Here is a 13,382-nt window from a genome sequence, read left to right as displayed (position 1 = left end):
TCTAGTTGGTCCTTTTTCAAATCCTCGAGGGTCTTGCTAAATTTATTAGCCTTTTCTAGAAAATTCTTGAAAAACATTATAACCGTGGTTTTGAACTCTATATCTAGTAGTTTGCTTTCCTCCATTTCTTTCATTTGTGACCTGTTTCATTGTCTCTGCATTTTGGCTGCTTTCCTGAGTTGATAGAGTGGCTTTGTGTGCTAGGTGTCCTATAGGGCCAGTGGCTCAGCCTCCCTAGTTACCTGAGGTAGACACTCTTGGTGCACTCCTTTGTGGGCTGTGTGCACAGTCTTGTAGTAGTGAAGCCTTGACTGTTGTTGGTATCACTCGGTGGAATTGACCTCCAGGCCAATTGGCTGTGAGGATCAGCTGTGTCTATGATGGGAGAACTTATTTGCTGGAGACACCCTTATGTCTTGCTTAAGGGGAAGACTTGCTTCAGTGGGGCTTTGGTGCTCACTGAGTCTGCCCCTAAGTGTGTCCCTTATGGCTGAGGAGTTGTAATCTGGATGGTCCCACTCTGGCCCCTGAGTATACTGGCTCTTGGATATCCAAGGAGATGCTAATTTAGCCTCTGCCTGACGCCACCCAGCAGAAGCTACAGAAAGATCTGCAGATTCCTCTTTTTTGTTTGGGTTTTGGAGGTGTCCAGATGTGGTCCAGCTGTGAAACAATGCAAGCTGCTGTAGGACCTTGGGCCTTCTTTTGAATGTTCTGGGTCTCACTGACTCAGCTTCAGTTTGTTAAGTAAGTTTAGTTTTCAAAGGACCAGGCCATTCTTATGAAAAAGCCTCTGCACACAGCTGGGGTGGGGCGGAGTCTCAGGGCAGAGCAGGCAGCAATGGCTTCCTGTTAGCCCTGCCCTAAAAGCCCATTGGGTCTCAGTGTCCCATGGTAATTGCTGCAAGCACCTCTGAGAGAAAGCTGCCTTCCAGTTTTGACCACTGCCAGACAGTTTGGTTTCTCCCCATATGATTCTGGGTCCCCAGAGTCTCTCCAGGAACTAGAGTTCAGAGCAGTCAGGAGCTTTTACCTTCCTCTGGCTTGAGAAAGCCAGCTGTGTACTCAGTTGCTAGCTTTTTCTGCCCACATGCCTCTGTACCTCTGCCTTCCACAGCTCCTGTGAGTCTCAGTGTGCTTTTCTATTTCCTTCTAGTTGTAGAATTTCCACTCAGCCAGCCTTCCTGTGGTTCTAGATGATGTCCATTTTGTCTTTTAGTTATACTTTTGAAATTGTTGTGCAAGGCAGCAGCTTAGGTGTTTACCTATGCTGCCATCTTGGTTTCCTCCCCAATCACATTTCTTCCCCAGAATATTTCTAACTGGAGTTGGAGCTATACTTCTAGCTTTTCTGGTAGAGAGCCAGAAAAATATAACTCTTACTTACTGGTGGCCATGAAGGCAAGTGAAAGCCATCCACAGAAATACGACAAAAATAATAATAATAATAATAATAATAATAATAATAATAATAATAATAAACCTTGGCAGGCATAAAGAAGAAACCTGAGATCTGGAGAGAGAAAGAGATCCTCTCACTCTGGCTGTATTCTAATCTTGCCCATAATTTGATTACTCAGGCCCATAACCCACCACCACCTGTTGCCCAAGAAGAATTCAATCAAGATGGTTCTCTGTCATTCACAAACAAGAAATATGACAACAATCTCATTTGCCATATCTAGCAAATATTGGATACATACTCTATGCTCGGCACTAATCTCAGTGCTCCATTTGTGTTAAATCCACACAATTTTTTGAGTAGGTATCAATGGTACTCCCATTTTGCATTTAAGGAAACTGAGGCACAGAGATAATAAAGTGACTCAACCAAGATCACAAACCTAGAGTTTCAAAAATGAAATTTTTGGAACATGTATGGTTCCCTTTTATCAATTCTTAGCTACAAACAATGGGGTAGGGACTAATTATTAAATTTCACAGATGGGGCAAGCAAATCTTACAGTTTAAGAGTTTTGCCGTGGTGGAGCTAGGATTCAAAACTACTCTGAAACTAACACTCTTACCTCAAGATAGAATCTTCCTGTTGGATCTGCTCAGATGCTTCATCAGTTCATGTCCCTTCACTGATCTCTTTTTATTTCTACAAATGGAAATATCTTTGTGTTTTCTTTTTCTACTGAATCCAAAGATGATACAGGCTGCCTGTTGCTAGTCTCAACGGTGGCAGCCAGCCCACAGACAGTGAGAACCAAAACTGCCTGTTATACAATCGTTCCAAACTTGCGGGCTAATCTCCCCTGTCAGAAGCAGCCCAGACCGACCGGAGTGTTTGATGCTGCCAGAGTGTTTCAGGGCTGCCCAGGCATCAGCTAGTCTTTTTTAATTCTGAGAGTGAGAGAGAGAGTCTGGATGTGTGGAACAGAGGGGAAGGCAGAAAGACGGGAGAGAGAAGGGCAAGATGAGATACTATAGTACTTCTGTAAAACAAACAAACAAACAAACAAACAAACAAAAACAAATACCATAATTGCTCATTCCCCCACTGAGGGCCTGATCTGACATTTCAGGATTTTTCTTGAAAATGAGGATTTGATCAAGGTGACCTTGTACGAAGGATATTACCTTCACTGAGCAGCCCGAGACTCCCTGGTCCACAGAGCAATGGGCTTGGTCTGAGGGGAACTCCTCTCCTCATCAAACCTTGTCTCCCAATCAGGCTGTGAAAACATCTGCCTATCGTGTGTGTCTGCAAGTAGCATCACTGGGGTGGGAGGAAGTGGCTTTCATAGTAATTACCATGAGAGCCTAGCATGACTGCAGGCTGGTGTCAAAATGGTAATCTCTGGGCAGCAAATATCCTCATGGTCTCTACCTCCCCTAAACCTCACCCTCCTACAGCCTCCCACCCAACAGTTGCATAAATCTCATCCCAAAGGTAGACTTTTCTTTGCTCTGGGCTGTGAGAGAGGTGTTTGGGATATGGTTGTATTCATTTCCTGTTGCTACTGTTCCACATTACCACCAAGTTAGAGGCTTAAGGCAACACAGATTTATTATTTTACATCTCTGGAGTCTAAAATTGGCCTCACTGGGTTAACATCTGGATGTCCTTTCTGGCGGCCCTAGGGAAGGAAGGATCCCTTTCTTTGGCTTTTCTGGCTTCTAGAAGTCACCAGCATTCCTTGGCTTGTTGCCCCTTCCTCTATCTTCAAAGTTGGCAATATTGAGACAAGTTTTTCTCATACCATTATCTCTCTGACTCTGTCTTCTGTCTTCCTGTTCCACTTAAAATGGCCCCTGTGATCACAGTAGACACACCTGAAAAATCCAAGATGATTTCCCCACCTCAAGGTCAGAGAATTAGAAACCTTAATTCCTCTTTGCCGTATAATCTAACTACAGGCCCAGTGCATGAAATTCATGCATTGGGAGAGGAGGTTGTCCCCCCTCATCCTGGCCTGCGCCCTCTTATAGTCCAGGACACCCTCAGGGGGTGTCTGACTGCCATGGAGGCAGTAGAGGCTCCCACCACCATCCACCATTGCTGCACTCACCAGCCATGAGCAGGGCATCTGGCTGAGCAACGCTCCCCCTGTGGGAGTGCACTGACCACCAGGGGGCAGCTCCTACATTAAGTGCCTGCCCCCTGGTGGTCAGTGCACATCATAGCAATCTGTCATTACACCATTTGGTCAATTTGCATATTAGCCTTTGCATATTATATAGGATATGTTCACAGCTTCCAGGGACTAGGCCATGAAATTCTGTGGCAGATGCCTGCTCCCCATTTTAGCAAAATCTTTAATACATTTAATGTCCTTGCCCTGCTGCTTCCAGACACGGAAAGAAGACCCGAGCAAAAGACTCAGAAATTCACATGGCAGTGTTTTCCTTGCCCTTGAGCACATTAAGTTTACTTGCCACGATGTGGAAAAATTCTCACATCTGGACACAGATGCAGGTATGTGGACATTTGCTGTAGGGCTGTTACATTAGCCAATGGAAATGGGAAAGCTACATATTTGTTCATCCTCAGGATCCTGTCTAACGCAAGGCTAGGGCAACAGTGGTGCCCAACACTTCACAGCAATGATGTCCATTTCAATGAACAAATATGAAAGAGCTCCCAAGACGTTATGCCCTTAGCAGGAAAAGAACACACAGACTTTTTGTGCCCCTACAAACACCTTACCATCTCCTGCCAAAGTAACGATATACACTCACATTATCGGTGAACTCTCAGGCCCCCATATGGTCACGGTGTTCACACAGGCCAAGGTTTGTCCACCAGGATTTTGGTTCAAAGGAACATGAGGGTCACATCAGGGGCCGCCACCATGAGGTGCTGTCATGCCAGGGTGTGACTGCTGGGTATCGATGGGTCCCTGACTAGCAGGTGCTGCTGGACAACCCAGACTGCCAGAGGGTGGTGAGTGGGTTGTGCAGACTCATGTTATGTCACAGAGTATCTGCCTTTCAGGGCATTTGGGGCTCCAGGGCCATGGTTAAGAAGCATCAGCTGACCAGGACAATGGGCTCACGCTTTTGGAACGTGGGCAGGATGCCAGGGCCGATGTCATCTCACTTGGAAGAGCATCTTCAGCTGTGGGCCAGCCCTCAGTGAGTGCTCCAATGTCCTCTCATTCAGCTCAAGTTCTGGGCCCTCAGTACGTTTTAAGAGACTCAAAAATGGAGTTCCATTTTCTTTGTTTCTCAGGTTAAATGTCAGAATTAAAGTTTCCAAGAAAGGCTTCTCCTCTCTGTTCTTTCTATTAATATATCATACATTGCTCTTTGCATTCATATCTCTCTCTCTCTCTTTCTCTCTCTCTCAAGTGTATGTGGGCATACATGCCACACACATTTCTCCCTGTACATCTGTGTGTACATCTGTGTGTGTAGCTGCACCTGTGTATGCAAGTGTGTGGTTCCCTCTTTTGGTACCTCTGTGCCTCTTCGACTTGTCTTGGGGCTCTGATCGGGCTCTTTTTCGCCTTTCCCTTTTTGTGATTCCTCCCTTCAATTCTCTCTAACTCTGTCAGTCTCCCTCCATCTTTGACCCTCCTCTCATTTTTCCATAATATGCTGAGGAGAGCAAGAGGAAAAGAGAGTGACTTTTCTCCCTTCCTTTTCTTCTCTCCCCTCCCATCCAGGCCCTGAGCTCACGTCTGTCCTTGGCTCTGCCCACACAATGCCCCATAGCCCAGTCAGCTCCAGACACAAGGGAAGCAGAGCCTGCCCTTCCACACCCCAAATCCTGGGGCCTTCGCTAGGACGCCTCTAATTTTAACCAGGCTGCAGCTTTCTCACGGACAGCCTTTGATTCTTCAGGAAAGCAGAGACCACCAGCTTCCCAATGCCCCATGAGTGCCACTCACAGCCTGCAGTCAGCAGTTTTGTTAACTTTCTCCTTGAGGACACTCCTCCACTCTTGGGAGAGAGGCTGGAAGAAAAGGGAAAATAATAACTGTGCACCTCAGTCTTGTCAGCTACAGGTATTTTTTCTCCCGTTTTATGTATCTAGTCATAACCTTGCACCGGTAAAATGTAAGCGCTGCCGCATTGTTAGCATTTTGCAGAGAGAAGGTTTCTAACGCAACACCACCAATTTCCTTGAGAGAGGAGCCGGAGTCTGTATTTACAGCTAGCAGGCCGGATGGCTTCTAACACTCCTGGCGCACAGATGACAGGTGCCACCGGCTGCTCTTGGTTCCATCCCTCCTCCGGGTAGCATGCAGCTTATTCCAAACATGCTGCCTCAATAACGGGGGTCAGGGCCCCCACTCTTGGTCTCTTGTCAGAAGAGACGGCAATGGTTTGGGGGAGAAAAATTGGATTTGGGGCCTCCCAGGGCCGGGGTTACATCTTTTTTCACTTACTGTCTTGGTTATTTTGGGCAAATCACTTAGCCCATCTGGGTTTTGCTGCTGATTCCTTACGTGCAAAATAGGGATGACAATCCTATTTCCAAGATGGCATAAAATGTTGTATGTGCATAGCACAGACACGTATATTACATAATGGGGGGGGGGGGGGAAAGAGTTGCTCAATAGATGGTTGAAAGACTGTAGGAAAGAGCTGGAGAAGCTGGCTCTTGACCCAGCAGGGCTGTGAAGACAGCCAAACAAGCTTGCCAAGCAGGTTAGGCCAGGAATGTAAACAAGTGGCACTCCTACACGGCCCCCCCCCCTCCTTGAGCAGGGAAGACACAGCTAATCCATCACAGAGTTTGTCCCCTCTGTGCCACACAGCAATCATGCACTCACCACCATTAAATCTATTGATCCTTCCTAGTTAGCCAGAACCAGACTCCTCACCTGGCTACAAAGAGAATACGCCTCCCCATTCTAAACTCCTGTCCTTACCCATCCACCCACCCTCCTATCCCCATATGGACTTCCTCTGGCATTGATCAGACATAACAATCTCTTGTTCAAACCATTAAATGGCCAACCAAACATCCATCGATGAATGAAAGTGTGGTATATGCATTCAATGGAATATTATTCAGCCTGAAAAGGGAAGGAAGTTCTGACAGATGCTGTGACCTTGGGGAACCTTGAACATTGCTTGGGAAGTGAGATAAGCCAGCCACAGAAGGGCAAATAGTGCATGATTCCACTTATACGGGGCATCTAGAGCTTAACAGGCACAGAAAGTAGAATGGTGGATACCAGGGCCTGGGGGGAGAAGGAGAGGGGAAGTGATGCTTAATGGAAACAGAGCCTCAGTGTTAGAAGAAGAAAGAGTCTGCAGATGGATGGTGGTGATGGTTGCACAATAACGTGAATGTACTGAAGTGCCACTGAACTGTATACTTTGAAATAACTTAGGAAGTAAATTTTATGTTCTGTATTAAAAAAGTAAATGGCTTTGCATTGCCAGCATAATGTTTAGTCTCTCCACTGTTCCCATCCATAATTTCACTTTTATTTCCCCCAATTCTTCATATTTTTAATGCTGCTACCACAGGTTCCTTTCCCAAGATGCACACTGTGTTCATTTTTATCACCATCCCCACTCAGGCTATCTCCCTGGTCTGCGGAGTGGACAGTGGGTGCTATATTTCTCTTACCCAGCACATACCATGTTTCATTCCTTGGGGACTTCTCTTTCCCTCCATGTGACCTCAATTCTGCACATTTCTCTCTAAACCCACACTTCTTGTTTTTTAAAATATGCTTTTTATTGATTTTTAAAGAAAGAGGAAGGGAGAGGGATAAAAAGATAGAAACATTGATGAGAGAGGAAATTGATTGGCCACCTCCTGCACAGCCCCCTACTAGGAATTGAGCCAGCAACCCAGGCATGTGCCCCGACCAGGAATCAAACCTGTGACTTCTTGTTTCATGGGTCAGTGCTCAACCACTGGACCACATGCTGGGCCCACCCTTCTTTAATACTCACGTGATTCCTTTGAGGCAAATTTTGTCTCACCTTAGATGCCTTCCCACAGAACCTTCCTTTATGAGTTCTCTGCTTCCCTTATTCTAATGTTCATTGGGCCTCAGTCTTTGTCCTCTATCTTTTTGGCTTGATAATGCAGAGTCACACTGAGTTCAGATGTGCACGATCTATAAAAAACACATCCCCAAAACGTCCTCAAATCTGGGACATGTGTTCTCAAACACTTTGGTGAGTAAGCTCACCTAGAAGTTTGTTTTAAATGCACATTCTGGCCCCGCCTTATAGAGCCTGGTTCAGTTTGTCCCATGCAGAGGGCCCATAGACCACACTTTTGAGAAACACCAGTCCAGAACCTAGGTTAAGGTCAATTTGAAACTTCAGTCTGTGATCATCTCAGCCTCAGGTTGGGGTACTCAGTAGTTGGTGTTAAGAAGAAAGCCATGTATATTAGCATAACCAATGGACACAGACACTGGGGCAGTGGGGGCTTGCCCGGGGTGGGAATGGTTGGTTGGGGGTGGAGTAGTGGGTCAATTGGAGAAAAAGGCGACATATGTAAAACTTTAGACAATAAAAAAAGAAGAAGAAAGCTTTGTACCTAGGTGTAATATTTCTTGACATTTCAAACCATTTTTTCTTTTATGTCCAATCTACTTCTTACTGTTTTTTGTGCAATTACTATTAAATGGTGTCATTTTGGTAGCTTACTTTTCAATAACTAGTATAATTTAAAAACTTTCCCAGGTGTTAACTCCTTCCACCCAGTTAGCCATACCTGAACTATTTTACCCACTAAAGCGACAGATATAAGTACCACCATCCCTATGATCAGACCTACCTGCTTTTTAGGGGGCAACGCCCAGCTTCTATTCACTCATCCAACTAATATCTAGTGAGCTTTAGCCATTCTAGCACTACGCCATACACATGTACCCTGGGAATGCAGACAAAAAGAAGATCAAATAAGTTGTCAGTTCAATAGTTTAGCTGGTAATCTGGGAGGCTGACTGACAGCAGTTGATAAAGCAACTCTCCCATGAGACTAAAGAGGAAGAATGCCTCTAATTCACTAGCTAACCATGGTCTTCCTTATTTCTCACATCTGCCTCCCCAGAACCCTTAATTCAACAACCTAAAACTCTCTTCTTTCAACCACTCATGGCAAGCAGGGGAATGAAATATGCCCGAGCTGAGTTATGTTTTGTTTTGTTGTCTTTAATTTCAAGTATGTAATGCACCATTATTAACCATAATCGCAGTGTTGTACAGTAGTCTCCAGAATTTATTCATCTTATAACAGAGAGTTTGTACCCTTTGATCACTATCTCCCCAATTCCTCCATTCCCCAGCCTCTAGTAACCACCGTTCTAGTCTCTGTTTCTATGAGTGTGACTTTTTTAGATTCCATACGGAAGTGGAATCATGCAATGTTTGTCATTTTGTGTCTGGCTTATTTCATTTAGCATAGTGTCCTCCAGATTCATCCATGTCATTGCAAATGACAAGACTCTTTATTAAGGTTGAAAAATATTCCATTGTGTATGTATATAATATACCACTTTTTAAAAAATTAATTCATCTGTTGAGGGACATTTAGATTGTTTGCGTATCTTAGCTATTGTGAATTTGGCTATTGTGAATGATGCTGCAATGAACATGGAGTGCAGATAGCTCTTTGAGATACTAATTTTATTTTCTTGGGATATGTACCCACAAATGGGATTGCTGGATCACTCGATACTTCTATTATTAAATTTTTTTAGGACCCTCCTTAGTGTCTGTGCCAATTTACATTCCCATCAACAGTGCACGAGGGTTCCCATTTCTCCACATCCTTACCAGCAGTTGTCAATCTTAATAATTACTGTATAATAATCTTGATAATAGCCATCCTAACAGCATAGGAGAAAATATTTGCAAACTATATATATATATATATGATAGGGGTTAATATCTAAAATACATAAGGAATCCATACAACTCAATAGCAAAGAACAGACTGATTTTAAAATGGCAAAGGATTTGCAACAATATGGATGGATCTTGAGAGTGAAATGTCAGACATAAAAGGACAAAAACCATATGATTTCACTCATGTGTGGGATATAAAACTAACCAAAAAAATGAACAATCAAAACAAGGAAGTTCACAGACACAGAAAGAGAATGCTGGTTGCCAAAGGAGTAGGGGGATGGGGCAAACAGAGGATAAAGAGGGGAAGGGAGGAGTCACAAATATGGTGACAGAAGGAGATTAGACTTGGGGTAGTGAGCACTTGGTGTAATATATAGGTTGTATATTATAGAACTGTACACCTTAAACCTATATAATTCTATTAACCAATATCACCCCCACTAAATTTAATTTTTAAAAATGGAAAAGGGCTGAAACTGGTTTGGCTCAGTGGTAGAGCATCAGTCTGTGGACTGAAAGGTCCCGGATTCGATTCCGGTCAAGGGCATGCACGTTGGCTGCGGGCACATCCCCAGTGGGGGATGTGCAGGAGGCGGTTGGTCGATGTTTCTCTCTCATCAATGTTTCTGGCTCTCTATCTCTTTCCCTTCCTAAATAAATAAAATATTAAAAAAAATAAAAATAAAAATGAAAAAGCGCCTGAATAGATATTTTTCCAAAGAATACATATAAATTGCAATATGCATATAAAAAGAGGTTCAATATCACTAATTATTGGGGATAAATGCAAATAAAAAGTATAATGAGATATCATCTCACACGTGCCTGCATCATGTTTCACCTGTGGGGCTGAGAAGGGGAGAATGGGCCAGTTCTAACCCAAACAGAGAGACTAGGGCAGCTCCCCAAAGGAGAGCTGCTATGATCAGAGGGTAAAGTTCAACACTAACCCTACCAGGTGCTCTTGCCAGAGGCCTCCCTCTATCCCTAAATCCAGTTGGGTAACCCCATTGCTTCTCTGGGTCATAGCTTCATCTGGGACACCTATCCCTTCCACAGTCTTTGTCCTCCAGCCTCCAGGAGCTCCACATCCTACCCCTGAAATGTGCCCACAGCTGGTTAACAGGATGAAGATGAGCTATGGGACACCGGTTACTGGTGATAGGAGAGGTGCAGTCCCTGCTTGTTCCCATAACAAATGCGCACCTGTCAGAGAGGCACTTAGGAAAGACATGGCGCCCGAAGAGCTCTCACTTGTAGACTTTCAGCGCTGCTGCTGCACCCTGGTTTGGCTATCAATGAATGTTATTATTATCTTTCATTGAGATAGCTGGGAATACTAAATGCTCCTTTCCTACTAATCTCTCCCTAGTCCTACTTATCTTTAAACAAATAACAACCTAAGGACAAGTGATTGACTCTCAACATTTAACAGTCATTTTGGTAAGTGCATAAGGAAGAAGGCAGCAAAGTTGAAATTCTGTGATTGAGCTGCCTGTCCATCAGCCCGCCACAGTCCTGAGACCCTCTGCTCCACCATCCTCTCACCTTGGTGACCACACCATTTGTTCCTTAGTTTGGGACAGACAAAAGGAGGATCTCTTTGAAATAAAGTGCTATGTTGTGGGAGAAAAAGGGTTGTGGAGCCAAATGCAGGAGACTCAGATTCTACTCCAATTGCTCCTTAGATGTGTGACCTTGAGAAGTCCCCAGTCCCTCAAAGCAGCTTCAGTTTCCTGGAAATAACAAAGACCACCAGAATACAAACAAGCAAAGGCTATGTATTCTGAGATGGCCATCGCAAGGGAATCAGACACAATCACTTGTGTTTAGAGACCTGGAGGTGGGCAGAAGAGTGGGCCAACTTCAGTGTGGAAAGAGGAGCCTTGGTTATGCCTGATTGAAGGCTGCTCTCCTGACAAAGCTGGAGGTAGGCTCCTAGAAGTGGAAGGCCCTATGTGATTGGGTAGGGAAGTATATTTGGCTCTCTCTGATTGGTTATAAGTTGGAAGCAGGAAGGAAAACTAGGGAAGTGGGCAGTTATTGGCTATGTCCTGACTGTTTGGAGTTAATCACTGCAGAAGCCATGGTTTGGAATCCCAGGCTGGAAGCTCCAAAGGTTGTGGGTCAGAGTTCTTTTGCCACATATGAACTGGCTACTAGCCATTTGTATAGCCAATCTCTCAGTTTCCTCGCTGGTAAATGGGGATAAAAATAGTCCCTAACTCATACAATTGCAGGGAGAATTATAAGATACTAGAGGCCCAGTACATAAAATTTGTGCACTCTAGGAGGGTCCCTCAGCCATGGGGAGCAGGCCTAAGCTGTCAGTCAGACATCTCCAGTGCTGCCACGGAGGCAGGAGAGGCTCCTGTCATTGTTGCTGCGCTCACTAGCCATGAGCCTGGCTTCTGGCTGAGTAGCATTTCTCTATGGGTGCGCACTGACCACCAGGGGGCAGCTCCTGCATTCAGTGTCTGCTTCTGGTGGTCAGTGTGCATCATAGAGACCGCTCATTCTGCTGTTCAGTTGATTTGCATATTAGCCTTTTATTGCATAGGACTAGAGGCCCAGTGCATGAAATTCGTGCATGGGTAGGGTCCCTAGGCCTGGCTGGCAATCAGGGCCAATTGGGGTCTTCCAGCTGCTGTCCAGGGCCTTCCTTCATTTTGCACCGCCTCCTGGTGGTCAGCGCACATCATAGCGAGTGATCAGTCTCCAGGTCAAACTCCTGTGGGGACAATTTGCATATTAGGCTTTTAAATAGAGAAATTATATAAAAATCACTTGGCATCACACCTGACATTCATGCATTCATTCCACAAATGTTTTTTAAGCACCTTCTCTTGTGGATACTGTGATGAGCAAACAGAAAAGGTTTCTATGCCCACAGAACAGACATTCTGGTGAAACTTACATTCACAGCCATAAAGCAACAAACAATAAAAAAAATATTCTCAGACTGATAAATGCTGTGAAGAAAATCAAAGTGGGCACGGGAGCACAGTTCATTGGGGAGTGGGAAAGCTGGTACTTTAGGAAAGTTCACAAAGGCCTCTTAATAACAATGACATTCAGACCTAAGAAGCCAGCCATGTTGGGGAGAGGCATCCAGACAGTGGAACTGAGAGCACATGGGCTCAACATGGGGCATTTTCCAGGCACACAATGAAGCCCAGGTATGGAATAGAGTGAGCACTGGGGGGAGATGAAGCAGGCAGAGTCAGCTCACATGTCGGATCTTGGCTTTTATTTGAAAAGCAAAGGAAAGTCCTAGCTGATAGAGTGTTGGCCCTCAGACTGAAGGGCACATACCTCAGTTTCAGGCTGGACTCCTGGCCCTGGGGGGATTGGGAGTAGGGGAGAATGAGGAGAGATGACACGGAGGTGTGCGAAAAGCAACCAATCCATGTGTCTCTCTCACACTGATGTTTCACTCTCTCCTCCTCCCTTCCACTCTCTCTAAAAATCAATGGGAAATATCCTTGGATGAGAGTTAACAAAAAATAAATAAATAAAAGCAAAGGGAAGTCATTGACGGTTTGAATCAGAGCAGTGACAAGTAACCTGATTTGCATTTCTGATGGACCATCCAGAATTTAGAAAGTGCCAGTGTGATATAGGCACGAGGTGGGATGACTTGGACTAAGACAGCAGCAGAGATGAATGGAAATTACCCCATCCAGTGTGTGCGTTGGAGGCAAGCCAACAGAACTTGCTGATGGGTGGGACCTGGGGAAAAGGAAAGCAAAGAGAGGAAGCAGAGATGGCTCCTAGTGTGTCGAATAGAGAAGGAGCCATAATTAGTGACTTAATTACTATTGATCACCAACTGTTGGCAAGGGCTAGAAGTGAAGGAGGAAGGAAGAGGAAAGTGTGGCTGGAGGAGGAAGAGGAAGACCTGTCTCAAACTTGTTTTGAAGGTGCATGAAACATAACTCTGTGGTCTGGAGTTCTACACAGACTCCAAGTTTTCTGTCCCCTCTCTTCTGATCCCAATGCTTTGATTTGACTCCCAGCTGCTTGGAACAGACAGCTGTGTAGAAAAACCATCCCCCACGGCTCTCACAGCCCCTCCCTTCTTTTCCTTGGGAGGA

The sequence above is a fragment of the Pipistrellus kuhlii genome, unplaced genomic scaffold, assembly GCF_014108245.1.
Source record: "Pipistrellus kuhlii isolate mPipKuh1 unplaced genomic scaffold, mPipKuh1.p scaffold_m20_p_4, whole genome shotgun sequence".
Lineage (NCBI taxonomy): Eukaryota > Metazoa > Chordata > Mammalia > Chiroptera > Vespertilionidae > Pipistrellus > Pipistrellus kuhlii.
The sequence above is the reverse complement of the archived record's forward strand: the minus strand, read 5'-3'. Positions refer to the sequence as shown.